This window comes from Chanodichthys erythropterus, chromosome 15, assembly GCF_024489055.1.
Source record: "Chanodichthys erythropterus isolate Z2021 chromosome 15, ASM2448905v1, whole genome shotgun sequence".
Classification (NCBI taxonomy): domain Eukaryota; kingdom Metazoa; phylum Chordata; class Actinopteri; order Cypriniformes; family Xenocyprididae; genus Chanodichthys; species Chanodichthys erythropterus.
Genome location: NC_090235.1, coordinates 37640459 through 37655969, shown reverse-complemented (window position 1 = coordinate 37655969; position 15511 = coordinate 37640459). Strand labels below are relative to the sequence as shown.

Sequence of the window (15511 nt, the reverse complement as noted above, 5' to 3'; positions counted from 1 at the left end):
GCCCCACCATCATTTCTGCCCTTCAGCCACTTGACATCTCCCACATGCCAGGTGGGGATGTCAAGCATCTTCAGGCCCTCCACTCCATCCATTCAAGAAGATCCCCTGCCTCCACTTCCAGCCTCCACGCCCCCTGCTCCACCTCGGCCTGTCGACACTTCGGCGTCACCCTGGCTCCTCCCTCCCTCGGCTCCACCGGATACCATCGGCCATACGGCTTCTCCGGGCTCCCTCGTCTTTCCGGCTCCGCCTTGGTCAGTCGTCCACCTGCCTGCATCTACGGCTCCATCTGGCTCCTCCTTCCCTCCAGCTCCGCCTACATCCTCGGTCCCACCGGCTCAGCCTCTGCCCTCTGGATGTCCGCCTCCTCCTCGGACGCTCGTCGCCATGGCTCCTCCTCGGTCTCCAGGACCATCGGCTGCGCGTGGGCTCGTCGGCTCTACAGTTACACCCAGGTCTCCAGCTGCATCTCCGTTGGTCGTCCCCAGGGTGTCGTCTGCCCCCAAGCCGACTCCACCATGGCTCCCACCTGCGACTCTACCCTGGGGCCTCGTCCTGGCTGGCTTCTGGGGTAACATCTGGCTCCTGCTGCTCCTGGCTACCCCCTGGCTCCTCCCACCCTCCACTCCCCCTTGGACTGTCATTGTTATGTTCTATGGACTCTTTTCTTTTGTTTTGTTGGTACTCCGCCCTCCTCCAGAACCCCCTCCCTCCTTCCTCTGGACTCTTACGGCGCGAGGACGCGCCTATTCGGGAGGGGGCGAACTGTTACAGAGCCCCATGTTTGTCTTCCCCTGTGACCTAGTTTCCCTGTTCTGTTGATTAGTTCATTTGATTCACCTGTGTCTTGTTTATCATCCCATCACCTTGTTTAGCTCCCTTTGTTAGTCATCTGTATTTATACCCTGTGTTCCCATTCACTCCTTTTCCGTTCTCGTTGAATGTTAGTTACTGTGTATGTTGGTTTCTCCTCGCCTGTGTTCATTAAAATACGCTATTATTGTGGAAATCCGTATCTGCCTCATCTCTACACCACCATATCATAACACATACATTTTGCATTATGTGTCCACAAGTACTACCTGTAAACAGTTAGGCTTTAGAACACTCACAATTCATGTAAATGTCTTAACTCTTGACTGAATGACTGAAAGTATGCCTTATTTGGACTTAATTTGATTCTTTCTCCCTTTCCTATATTCTGACTTGAATGAAATCTGTTTAAAATGTATTGTATTCCATTTAATAGCAATTATGTTAAAATGGCACTCTGCTAAAGCAGAGACAGACCGGGATGTAACACTTTTGTTTTATTGGGGGCAGAGGAAGGCCCTCTTGAAACAGGACAATGTCTGATTGGCCAAGACTCCTCAGAGGTTTGACAAACAACTAAGTTTAAATGATCATATTGCAAGATAGTGAAAAGGGAGAAGTTGGTTAGTAAACGAGAAAGGAGTTGGTTCTGTTCTGGGAAAAGAAGCCAAGACAAGTACCAAGAACAATGAAGTGACAAGAAGAACAGACCAGCCACTCATTCAAGCCATCCAACCTTCACTCTCTTTTCTTTTCTTTTACTTAATTCTCCTTTACCGCTGAAAGTCTCGTGTCCTAAGTTTCGCCGCAAAGTTCAACCAACGACTATTGCCGCTTCAACTCCAGCGACAAAGAGACTTCCTTCATTGTTCCACACGGACCTGATCTGGACCAATCATCGACTTGGGAAACCCCTCTCTGCACGACGAGGGAAATTCACCTTAGTCAACGCAAGCAAGTACCTCCAGATGAAAACTGAACTGGTGCATTTAAATGAATGATTCATGGTTCGTTCTGGTCTTTGAAATGCATTGATAGGAATTCGGTTAATCAGATCTCTCTCTCTCTCTCTCTCTCTCTCTCTCTCTCTTTCAAAGCTCTTTCTCTCTCATTTCCTTCTTACTGCAACGCGTATGAATGTGTGTGTGTGTGTATGTGCGTGCCTTTGTGTTAGATTAGTTTGTGTTAGAATAAATAAAATCTCTTGTAGATTTTAAAAGGAAAGTGTCTTGTATTATGTGCTTTATGATTTAATGTCTTAAACTGTGATCAAGTTACCGTGCTCTAATCAGTGTTTTCACGATTGTTGGATATTTATATCCGTTACAAGAGCTTATTACGGCTCGAGCAAATGAACGCTGGACGAATCAGTTGCTCGGTCAAAATCTAAACAACTCTTTATAATTCCCTAAATATTTCATTTGAGCTAATTTTACTTCCTAGGGTGTTTTCCCTACAGACCCTAAGGTAGGAACAGTCCACATAACTTCTCAAATTTGGGCACTTAACTTCCACCAGTCCAAACACAAGATTCGCTTTAGGGTCATACACCAACCCATCTGGTGATGAGCCAAGCCAAGGTGCATCAGGGTGGATGATAAAACCACAAGGGTAGTGATTTACCTCCTGAATGCAGCAGTACTCTTCAATAGCTTTGGGCTCCATCTGAAGGCCCCTCTTCATTTCTGCAGACTGAAAGCCAGACCGCAAAATTCTTACCGCTAGACTCTCCGCTGAGGACTGCCCTCTCACATGGCAAACTTCTCTATAAATAAATTGATACACATAAAAACAACTTAGGTATTTAAATGAGATGACAATAAGTGAGTATTTAAATGAGAAAACAAAATGTGCTGAATGCCACATAGTTTACAGTTACCTGAATCTAGAAGTCGTCACACGTGGCTTTCTCAATAAATGCCATTCTTTCATTGAGCTTTGTTGTCTTGTGCCCATCTCAATTTGGTGTGCCATGACCTCTGTTGTTGCTAGAGAAGTCATGTGTAGCTGCTGATGGTGAGTCAACACAAAACAGCACTCTGAGGGACCCAGACAGTAGCCATCAAGGGGTAAAGATGGTCGTGGTGGTGCGGTGGTATGTGGACAGGTCTTTGGAGGGCTCCATGCTGGAAGTTGATAAGAGAGTAAACTCCCTTCTTGGACTTTTCCAAAAACACTGTCCACCAAAGGCACATCCCCTGAAATCCCCATGGTGGTTATTAAAGGAGCAGTTTCTCTTGAAATGCCTTCGTAAATATCATTCACCCGCAGAACTGACATGTCTGGGAGGCCACAGGTCAGGTTACAGGCTGCTTTATACAGGTTGCTCCTGAAAACATACATATAACACATGTACACAGTGTTAATTAAAGGTTCATGTAATGTTCAGTCCAGATAACAAAGATCATAAACCAGTCTGGGGAAAAAAATACTATTTTACATTTTAATACATATTTTCAATAAATGTAGTAAATGTGGTAAAACTACTTTCCATTCCTACACCTTACCTGATGCCTTCTGCTAATCTTCTCTCCTTGGGCCTAGCTGACAATATCACCATTTCATTGGTTGGGCCAGGCTTAAAGCCCTGTAAATGAATGTTGTATAAGAACTTATTTACTTTGTGCTATATGTAGTTTAGTGTAGATCAATGATTACTATTCTCAAAATATGCTGCACTCTCTGTGCTATTGGAAGTTGTTGCAAGTTGAAATGAGAGCAAGAACAAAACTTACACCATAAAGAAGATGTAGCAAAATATTATATAATGTTAAATTAATAATGTATTAATTGTGATAGTGTTGACCAACATCACCTGAGTCCTGGGTTTATGCCATTGCTGCTCAGACCCTGTGCAGCTGTGAGTAGGGGGGACAGCTGTCGCTCCCTGTTGGCTGTAATGTGCTGTTTGGAAGAGCAATGCTGCAATATGATTACATAGAGCAAGCCCTGCCACACATGAGCACTGATAGGCCAACAGCTCAACAGGCTTGGAGTGTTTGAGAACAACCTGTAAACAAAATAGATATATCAATTAAAAATATATCCTAGGTGTTTTAGGATCTAGACAATCATAGTCATTGTGGTATTACGGAATAAATGATAAATTTAATAGTTAATTATCCTAGTTTACACTGTAGCTAGTGTTTAAACCTTCCTTGGGCTACAGTGTCAAATGTTGGCAAGCCAAACAACTCTGCTCTATGGGAATCATATTAGACCTATATAGTAGGCATTACATTACTATGTAAATACTTGTTAGAAAACACTGTCCAGCGGTCCAGTAAGCCTGTCTATTACAATCACTATCTGTATTAAAACAAAACAAACAAAAACAAATAATATTTAATTCCCAGAGAGCAGACACTGTAAACCTTATTACATTGAACCTGATCTCATTCCCCTACACTCAAGTTGTGTGATCTCTCATTTTTCCTCATCGACCTGAAGCATTTTGCCCTCACGGAAACCTGTCCTGCCTCGTTCTTGTCAGAAACTGAGAAACAAAATAATAACACATGGAATATCAAAGCACATGCACTCACTTGGATTGTTCCTCAGCAGAGGAATCTTAATGGCCTATAGTTATTTATGGTCATACAGATAAGCGTACATCATTTATTTTTTTTTTTATTTGTGTACATTAAAGCGGCAGTCCTTGCGAAAGAACATTGGAGCTACTTCTCTCTGTTTATGTCTATGGCGAGTCACGCAGGTGTGCTACTCCGCAGTACGACCCAACCGGCCTAAAATAGTCTGAATATAAACACCTATTATAGGTATACCGCTGTGATTCAGGATAAGACAAAAACACGGTTTGAAAAATGGATTCATGATGTACTCGTTTATTATATACATTTTATAAACTTTGAAAACAAAACAAAAGTTAAACATATAATTTTAAATGTAGAGCCTGGTAATCCCAGGAGAGTACACAGACACATAATTGTACATTTAAATGCTCACAACTACACACTATCGTAACTGTTTAAGCGATGCTATCTAGTAAACAACATAATGGCATTCTTGCCTTCATAGTCATAAATATAACTGGATATGTACAACTTAAATCCTTTTTCCCGCTTACTGGAAGAAGCCTTGGAGTTGTCTTGAATAAGGCGATGTACATTATTTATGTTTACGTGAGGTAAATCCCGAAGAGAGCGAGTATAGAAAGTCATCTTCACGCACAGCTGATTTTTGGCAGTTGACCGGAAGTAACTGAGCTGGCTTACTTAAAACCAGGAAGTAGCCGTGCATATAGTCCATTGAGACTTCGTCGGGACAGCATTCTCGCACGGAGAAGTGTAATTACACACCAGAGGCGATCGTTGGCTTTCAGATAATGTAAATAATGTGCTCACTCACAGAATCAGACATTACTGATTTTTATATCATATTTTCCGTTATGAAAATATAATTTGGTTCGTTGGTCCGTTAACTGGGTCGATTGCTTTCACATCTCAAGCGAACCGCTCCAGAGTTCGTTTGAAAGCGTACCGAGACCACCTCTTCAAGCAGGTCTCGGTACGCTTGTTTGGTCCGCTTTTGGTGCGCACCCGAGTGCAATTGCTGCTTTCCCACCTGCCCAAACGAACCGCACCAAAGGGGCAAACGAACTCTGGTACGATTCAACCGAACTAAATGAGGCGTGAAAGCACCCTTAGGGGAAAGGGAAAGGTGGGAAAGCAGCAATCGCACTCGGGTGCGCACCAAAAGCGGACCAAACAAGCGTACCGAGACCTGCTTGAAGAGGTGGTCTCGGTACGCTTTCAAACGAACTCTGGAGCGGTTCGCTTGAGATGTGAAAGCAATCGACCCAGTTAACGGACCAACGAACCAAATTATATTTTCATAACGGAAAATATGATATAAAAATCAGTAATGTCTGATTCTGTGAGTGAGCACATTATTTACAATATCTGAAAGCCAACGATCGCCTCTGGTGTGTAATTACACTTCTCCGTGCGAATGCTGTCCCGACGAAGTCTCAATTCCCGCTCTGCTTCATTATAAAATTCAAATGGTCTCTCTCGACTGACACACGGACAACAGGTCGCCTACTAGACAGCGCTGGGAAATCCAGAGATGGAGAGAGAGAGAGCGCGGGTTTGAATTTGCTGCAGCAAATAGGCTATGAATTAACTGCGGGAGAGACGGCTACATTTATAAAGTGTTTGTGTGTGTCTCGACAGTTACAAATAAAGCCACAATAAACTCATGGAGCGAACTTGTCAATCATTATTTCGATGGATGACGCAGAGAAAATTCTGACCAATAAGAGGACAGTTTTACTCCCATATGTGACTTACCTTAACGCATTTTGGTACGCTTTGAAATTTTGCCATGTGAAAGCGAACCGAACCAAGAAAAAAAAGCAACATTGTAACAAATTTAGTCCCTGTTTCGGAACAAAACAAGCGATCCATAGGTGTGAAAACACCCTAGTCTCAAGCAGGCTCCGAAGAAAAATTAGTTTTTCAAGTCCAATCTTTACTTAAATGAAAAATCAACCAAACCATATTGTAACAGAAGTGACTTTTATTTGCTTTTGACAAACTTTTGAACTTTTTTAGGAATAAATTGCACCGAAATTACAAACTAACGGAAAGATGGAAAAACATGGTGAAGCTAACATCGTTGACCATGACTACGGCACCACTGCGCAGAGTGATACGAGTGAAAACGAAATCCAAGAAATGGAGCAATCTTGTGTTAATCTCGAGGACGATCAAACTCCTGTAAATAGTCCGCAACCCAAAAAGTCGAGGAAGAGAGGCACGAAGGCAAGAGAGGAGAATGCAAATAGCTTTAGCGATTGAGTCTGTGATGAAAAGATTCGACGGTCTAGATGGGAAGCTTGAAAACATTGAAGCGAGGATGAATAATGTTCAAGAAGCGCTGAAAAAGTTTGATGCCCTAGAAATCAAACTGCAGAACATCGATGAACGCACCGACGCTATTAAACGAGCCACGGATGAAAATAAAGAAAACATCGAGAAGCTACAAAGACAAGTTGAGTTACTGGCGGCAGAAAACAAATCCCTGAAGGAAAAGGTTTTGGAAGCTGCGAGATACAAGAGGAGATGGAACCTCAGGCTCTTGGGGTTACCTGAGAAGGAAGATGAGAAGACCAGAGATGAAGTCATAGGTATCCTTACGAGAGTGGTCCCTATGTCTGTTGACGAGCTCCGCCGAAATGTTGACACCGTTCACCATTTGGGGATAAAAGGTGCAATGAACAACAACATGCCAAGACCCATCATCAGGGCTGGACTGGGACAAAAAAATGGCCCTGGCATTTTTGCTAAGACCGGCCCACCACAATCGGTCGGACACCACCCACCAGTACACCATCCTTGCAGTCCCTGTAAATTATGGAGTTTCTTTTGTGTCTTTTTTATTCAAACAAACATATTGTGTTTGAGAGTAAAACTAATCATTTTGTAATTAAAAAATATATATATTGCAAAAAAAGTCTTCTTAAGGTTCAAAAATAAAGAAGTTGATAACAGAATTATTTGCAGTGCGTGTAAATCTTTAAAAAACCTTTATTTTTCCTTGTGCACTTCGAGAACTTTTCATCCCAAACCCACACATTTTGCTCTCTTTTCTGCTGTCTTTTTTGCGGGTCAAAATATTTTGCTTGCGAGGTGAATAGGTTTGCAAGCTGAAAAGTTTTGCAAGTTGAAAAGTTTTGCGAATTTAAAAGTTTTGTTTGCACGTGAAGCTGTAGCTCAGTGGGCGGTCTCTACCAACCAGGATGAAAGGCATTTTTCTATTGGTCACCCTCGATTGAAGTGACAAGTTGGCCACGCCCACTACGGTTTCCCGCCGCTGCTGCTGCCACCGAGAAGATAAGAGAAGCGAGAATGGCGAGCAACATGTCGTTTACTGGGTAAGATAACTAATTTAATATCATAAACGCAGTGACAAGTGAACTGAATGATTCTCTCTTCTTATGCTGTCCCATTTAAATACTTAACGTTGGCTAGACCAGTCTGTAGTTAGTGTTACCGTTGACTAGATTTTATTAACGTTAGCCAACACTAGCAGCCAGAGCCACCTTTAGTAACGTTTGCCGTGTGGTCGATGTCCAGTGTTGCTAGCTGAGCTGACATTCATAATCACATTTAGATTTTCTCAGCGTAAAGGTTGAGAGGCACTATTTTCGATGTTGGGCCTAGGTTCTGGGGTAAAAATATCCGCTTGTTAACTCGTGACGTAAGGAACGCCGTTTCTGGGTCCAAGCCCCGGCTAGTTTGATTTGAGAATGCCATCTCCGCGGCCGTTTATGAGCGCTATTTATTCATAATAAACATTATCATTTTAAAGTTACACGTTTAAAATACTTAGTCTATACAACAGTCTCCATGGTCACAATGTCAAAGACGTTAATATTTTAACGATTTATAAAAGATGAATCACTGTCTGGCCATCTGGGATTTTGGTATGGAGGTAAAGGTTATGATTATATATATATTTTTTGTAGTATTACACCACATTATGTCTGTATATTAGCACCGTTTGTTGTTTTCTTACGTCACGAGTTAACAAGCGGATATTTTTACCCCAGACCAAACTATACGAATTGTAGATCCTGCAATAAAAATAAAGGTATGAGTGACAGGTGCACCAACACCTCACAGCACCAGTAACTGAACCCTACCTAGAGTGGTTTTCCTCAGTGTTAGTGATATCTGCACAGAGGCAACATCAGACAGCTGCTCGAAGATCTCGTCTTTGTACTCAAAGTAGTAAAAAATACTTAAAATTAAGATTACACCAGAATGAGCTGCTTTTCTAACACACCCTAACACTTAAACACAATAATGATGATAAATGCTGACAAAAACTTATTACTTTTCATTTTACTACTTTAATAAAACAAGGAAAATGTAATGTTTAGTTATATGACAGCTGTGCATGAACACAGCTGATGTGAATTCATGCATTAATTCATTGCTTAATATATACATTTACTGATAATAGCATAATTAATAAGTAAAGAATTAATAAAAGTAATAATGACAAATGCATATACAAGTCAACAACACACAAAACAAAGCTTTATTCAAATGTATTGATCTAACAATCAGGTATTTACAGTCCTGTTGTCATCTCAACACAGCTGTGCCAATTCTGCAGCTTTATTCTGATGAAGCAGCTGATGAACACCTTCATCATCATGTCCCTCACTGCTGAAGATGAAGATGATGGACCCCTGAACCCCTCAACCCTGGAGCAGGAGTGGGAGAAGTTGTGCGGGACAATCTGCTGCTGCAAACATTCATGTGCGCTCCATCAGCAGATTAAAACATTTTACAATTAATTCATGTCAGCATTCTGTTTCTTGCATATGGCATTTCATATTTTTACCATTACTTGCTAATTTTTGTCGTGGCTTCATTCGTTTTGTGGTTTTATGGTCTAAACCACTGAGCTGGTCAGCAGAAGTTTGCTGGTTCGATCTCTGCAGCGTCTCCTCCAGTGTGTCCTTGATAGAGACACTTGAAAGGAGGAGTGATGGAGGATCTCGTCCATGACATTGAACCATTCCCAGGATCTGCTGTGTCTCTCCATCCAGTCTGAGGACATTCACATTGTACAATAATGCACAAATATAATACAAAAGCAGTCATTTTAACAGCACAATGTCACTTGATTTCTGCATTAGAAATAACAGTGATCTTACTTTATATTTTGTTACTTTATATATATTTTTATTTAGTTTCAGGTTTTCCTCTTTTTTTCCTAACAAATACTGTCGTCAGCTTTTCTTGCAGGTCCTGCTCCACCAAAGCTTTGCAGCAAATGCACAGACATCAAGAATCAGAAAAGTGCTGTAATAACTGTTTAAATTCCAATAATTAAAATAAACTAGACTTTAGATTTAAATAGACTTTGTATTCATTTCTGTAGTATCCACACTCAAAGCCTTTGATGGCATCATTCCCGCACAAACACATCACTCATAATACATAATCCAGCACTCATAAATCATAATACTTGCAGAGGATATTCGTGTCAGATGTTAAATAAACATTTAGTAAGCATCTTTAAGATGTATATGGTTTAGAATATGTAAATCCACTTTGGAAAATTAAGGTGTTTACTAGAGATCCCGTTATCTATACATAATAAATCGTGATTTTACTGCAAAATCACAACAATAGTGTCTAGCATCTTTACACATTCAGCAGTTTACTCTACAGTAGTTCAGCAAATGTGTTTTTGGTTTTCAATACTCACTTTTGACACATTTTTCTCCTCCGTGTTTGTTTATGACGTAACCTCAGCCGTGGCCTCCTGGGATAGAAAAGTATCCAGCGAGGAATACTTAAGAATCCGGGCGGAAGTAGTAGGCCATCCGGGAACTCCTCGACTACTATTTTATGACTACTGAGGTTTCTGACATACTTATTTGCTCGCCTACTGCTTTTCCCCATTATATATTAGGTAAGTAGGCGGTTTCGGACGCACTTTAAGTAGGCGCTCGTCCGAATCTCGCGAGAATTAGTACGTCACGCAGGTAATTTTCGCCTACTCTTTTTGCTTCAGACATACTTATTCGCTCGCCTACTGCTTTTCCCCTACTAAATAGTAGAGAAGTAGGCGGTTTCGGACGCAGACAATGTGATTATGAATGTCAGCTCAGCTAGCAACACTGGACATCGACCACACGGCAAACGTTACTAAAGGTGGCTCTGGCTGCTAGTGTTGGCTAACGTTAATAAAATCTAGTCAACGGTAACACTAACTACAGACTGGTCTAGCCAACGTTAAGTATTTAAATGGGACAGCATAAGAAGAGAGAATCATTCAGTTCACTTGTCACTGCGTTTGATACTAAATTAGTTATCTTACCCAGTAAACGACCTGTTGCTCGCCATTCTCGCTTCTCTTATCTTCTCGGTGGCAGCAGCAGCGGCGGGAAACCGTAGTGGGCGTGGCCAACTTGTCACTTCAATCGAGGGTGACCAATAGAAAAATGCCTTTCATCCTGGTTGGTAGAGACCGCCCACTGAGCTACAGCTTCACGTGCAAACAAAACTTTTAAATTCGCAAAACTTTTCAACTTGCAAAACTTTTCAGCTTGCAAACCTATTCACCTCGCAAGCAAAATATTTTGACCCGCAAAAAAGACAGCAGAAAAGAGAGCAAAATGTGTGGGTTTGGGATGAAAAGTTCTCGAAGTGCAAAAAAAAAAAGGTTTTTAAAGATTTACACGCACTGCAAATAATTCTGTTATCAACTTTTTATTTTTGAACCTTAAGAAGACTTTTTTTTTGCAATATATATATTTTTTAATTACAAAATGATTAGTTTTACTCTCAAACACAATATGTTTGTTTGAATAAAAAAGACACAAAAGAAACTCCATAGTAAATATGCATACCTACTGTTCCATTCCCCAAAGCCCCTACAAAGCTGAGTAGTAAGTGCAAGTGGACCAGTGTACTCACTCTCGCTTGACTGACTCCCTGGTGATCAAAAGTGGCAGTGGAGTAGGGCCTACACACCAATAGACAGCAAAGATCAGAAAAAAATTCTTATTTTAAGTGTTTAACTTTGCATTATAATCTTGATGGACAATGTGCTCCATGTTATAAAAGCTAGTTAACCCTTAGAACATGGATGTAGTTTACTGATAATTCTATAAAGAAATATTTTTCATTTTTTTCAACGAAACAGACAGAAGAAAAACTATAATTACAAATATACTTTGTTTTAAAGAGCACAAACCCCTCTTTAAGTGTCAAACATTTACCTCTTATTGTTTAGATACTCCCCATTAAAAACAATGAAAAAAACTATAGCCTACTACCAAATTACTCGCAAAAAACGTAAAAAAGCTAATAAAATGATATACATGTTATTCACTTGCCATAAACAACCAAGTGTTCATACCAGAGTAATGGGGTACAAGAGCTACAAAACATAATTTTTTATAGCTGAAAAGTGAGATCTAGTAGACCATCATCACGACTAACGGCTATAAATAGACACTTATAGTCTCGTTGTGAAATAAACACATCATCAGTAATATTACATTAAAATAATAACCTTAATTTTTTTTTTTTTTTTTTTTTTGAAAAACCAAATTGCATCATTTCAGGTTTTTCTAGTTAACGAGAAGGGGCGTTACTGCATAAGTGAACTCTGATAGCTACAAGGGCACACTGCTAGCTACAAAAAAAAAAAAAAAAAACAGTGCAAAATAGCTTTTGCTGTGCTATTTGACTTTAGCTGACTGAGTGACCAGTGCAGTAGGTGACAGTCTGACTTTATAATAACGACGATGATTATGTTGTCTTCTAGCCTAATATTCATTAATTTAGGTAAAGCATCATCATCGTCGTCGTCGCATCGTGAGTCCCTCGCTCCCTCCCTCCCTGTTAATCATGTAACTACCCTGCTTACCGCTTGTATTATACTCTCCTGCTTACTCTGTCCCTCATTGGCTTCACTGTCAAACACCTGCTGCTCCTCTGCCTGACAAGTGTCTCTTCTATGTTCTTGCACGTCGTCAGGTACTGTAAACTGAAGCTACTGTAACCGTACTAAACATGTCAGTAATTTTTGCACGTTGAGGCATCAACCTCAAAATTTTTTATTTTATTTTTTTGCCCGCAACTTCTCCGCACCCCCCTTGCACTTGCGCTTTTGTTTCTCCATGCTAATCCACAGATGTTTTGGCTCTGAGACACTGCATATGACACACGAAACACAGGGGACGGGGTGGAGTCTGTTAAGAGATGTGATTGGGCCAGCCCAGTGTCAGTATGGAAAATGAACCAATGGGCCGCTATCTCTGCTTTATGGGCCGGTCGTTGGCCAATTTTATGTCTATAAAAAAAAAAAAAAAAAAATCATATTATATCGCGGCCCCGCACCCAAGTGTGTCGGCCCACCGGGCATTTGCCCGGTATGCCAGATTACCAGTCCAGGCCTGCCCATCATTATACAGTTTGTTTCGCGAACGGTGAAGGAAGAAGTGTGGAAGTTGTCGAGGGAGGCCAGAGTGTGCAAAGAGAAGAAGATCATCTTTAAAAAGGACTTCTCCAAAGAGGATCGGGAGGCGAGGGAGAAGCTGTGGCCACGGGTGGATGAAGTCAGGCGCCGCGGAAAGAAGGCCTTTTTGAAGGAAGGATACGCGATCATCGATGGGGAAAAGGTTTATCCTTGATGCATATGTGATACGTTCTATAACTTTGATTGAAAATCACACGTTTTCAAAGTTGTTGTTCTTTCTGTTATTATGGGCTGTTGAATAGACTGGGAAAAAAGACTCGTTGATATGAATAGCCCAGGTTGTTTTTTTTTTTTTTTGACGGAAACATTTGGAGGTTTGGTTGAGCCCTTATACTTTGGACAGATTTGCTCATTCCTGCTCCTTTGTTAAAGGGATAGTTCACCCAAAAATGAAAATTTGATATTTATCTGCTTACCCCCAGTGCATCCAAGATGTAGGTGACATTTTTTCTTCAGTCGATCACAAATGATTATTTTTAACTGCAACCGCTGCCCTCTGTCATTCAAATCATTGTAGTAGATGGGAACTTCATATATAAGAGTGAATAAACCTTGTTTAGACAAATCCAAATGAAACCCTGCGGCTCGTGATGACACATTAATGTCCTAAGACACGAAACGATCGGTTTGTGTGAGAAACCTAACAGTATTTATATCATTTTTTACCTCTAATACACCACTATGTCCAACTCCGTTCAGCTTCCGGTGAGTGAGGTCAGATCGCGCTCTGACAACGGAAGTGATGTCTCGCGCTCATTGAAGTATATGGGCGAAACATCACTTCCGTCTTAAGAACGCGTTTTTTGACCTCACTAGCAGGAAGCTGAACGGAGTTGGACATAGTGGTGTATTAGAGGTAAAAAATGATATAAATAATGTTCGGTTTCTCTCACAAACCGATCGTTTCGTGTCTTAGGACATTAATGTGTCGTCACGAGCCGCAGGGTTTCATTTGGATTTGTCTAAGCAAGGTTTATTCACTCTTATAGATGAAGTTCCCATCTACTGCAATGATTTGAATGATAGAGGGCAGCGGTTGCAGTTAAAAATCATCATTTGTGATCGACTGAAGAAAAAATGTCACCTACATCTTGGATGCACTGGGGTAAGCTGATAAACATCAAATTTTCATTTTTGGGTGAACTATCCCTTTAATTCAAGAGCGTTTTCATTAGGCACTAACTTTATTTGTTTTTTAGTGTTCAATATCAGTTTTGTTTACTTCTTTAAATGTTAGAGGTCTGAAAAATCTTACAAAGCGCAAGGCACTTTTTTTATTTTGTAAAGACCTAAAGGCAAATTTGATTTTTTTTTTACAGGAACACATTCAAGTATAGCAGATGAAAAATTTTGGAAACAGCAGTGAGGGGAATAATGTTTTTTATTCTCATGGTACCAATTATTCGGCAGGTGTTATGATACTTTGCAACAGGTTTACAGGAAAAGTAATTAGTCACGTAGGAGATAAAGATGGCCACTGGCTGATTGCAGCTATTGAAATATGTGACCAAAAAATTATTGTGCTTTCAATTTACGGATATAACAACAAGGCGAACAATATAAGTATGTTAGAGAAACTGGGTAGGCTAGTGAATGAGTGGAAAGCTGTTCATATGACAGATAAAGTTGTTATGGGAGGTGATTTTAACATTGCTCCAAATTCTTGGTTGGACAGGCTACCTCCTAGAGGCCAACAACCGGAAAACAATGAAGTATTACACAATTTTTGTATTGAAACTAATACTTTTGACTATTGGAGATTGAATAACCCTACCAATTTGGAATATACATGGATTAGTGCTTCAAACGTGAACCAATGGTCAAGGTTAGATTACTGGCTAATCTTACATTCAATAAGTAATAATGTTCAGAAATGTGAGATTACTGCATCTCCGCTCACCGACCACTGTTTAATAAGCTTATCCTTGTTAGTAACCAAACAACCACGTTCTTCTGGTAATATATGGAAACTAAATAATAGACTTTTATCAAATGATTTTTTTTTTGTAAACAAATAAAATCCCTCTGTCTAAAAGTAAAAGGAATGGATATGTCAAATAAAGGGAAGTGGGAATGGTTTAAATTTGAAACAAAGAGGTTGGCAATTGAAATGGGGAAAAGCATGTCAAAAACAAGTAAACTAAAACAGAAAGAAATACTGAAAAGGATTAACATACTCTGGTAAAACTGTTTCGGAGGAAGAACTAACTGAGTTGAACTCCCTCCAAAAACAGTTTGATGAAATTTATTTAGAAAAAGCAAGTGGAGCCTTTGTACGATCCAGGGCTAGATGGATTGAAGAAGGTGAGAAGAACACAACATATTTCTATGGCTTAGAAAAATCTAGACAATCTAAAAAAGAATTTGCAAATTAAAAAAAAATGACATAGTCATAGAAAACCCTTGCCAAATAAATGAGGAAGTTCAACTCTTTTACTCTGACTTGTATAGCTCAAATTTCCACAAAGAGGACTGAATCCTTTTTTACTCAGATTAAGAGTAATATTAAAAGGATTGGGGAGAATAACAAAATAAGGTTAGAAGAAAAAATAAATTTGCAAGAAATAGAAAATGCCCTGAAAAAAATGAAAAATGGGAAGTCAACTGGAATTGATGGCTTCACCTCGGAATTTAAGTTTTTTTGGGAAGATATCAAAGAATT

General features: G+C 40.2%; 1 long non-coding RNA gene across 2 annotated transcripts; it reads right to left on the bottom strand.

Annotated features, from left to right (window-relative positions):
- Positions 1–8953: 8953 nt before the first annotated feature.
- LOC137002198 (uncharacterized) lies at positions 8954–13564 on the bottom strand. 2 transcript variants are annotated; one of them, XR_010891787.1, is made up of 3 exons: positions 13516–13564; positions 13266–13376; positions 8954–11328 (listed from the first exon to the last, which is right to left on the bottom strand). It is a non-coding gene; the product is annotated as an uncharacterized lncRNA (long non-coding RNA). The 2 variants fall into 2 exon arrangements; XR_010891788.1 differs by having other exon boundaries at positions 8954–9093; positions 9199–11328; positions 13266–13540.
- Between the last annotated feature and the right edge of the window lie 1947 nt (positions 13565–15511).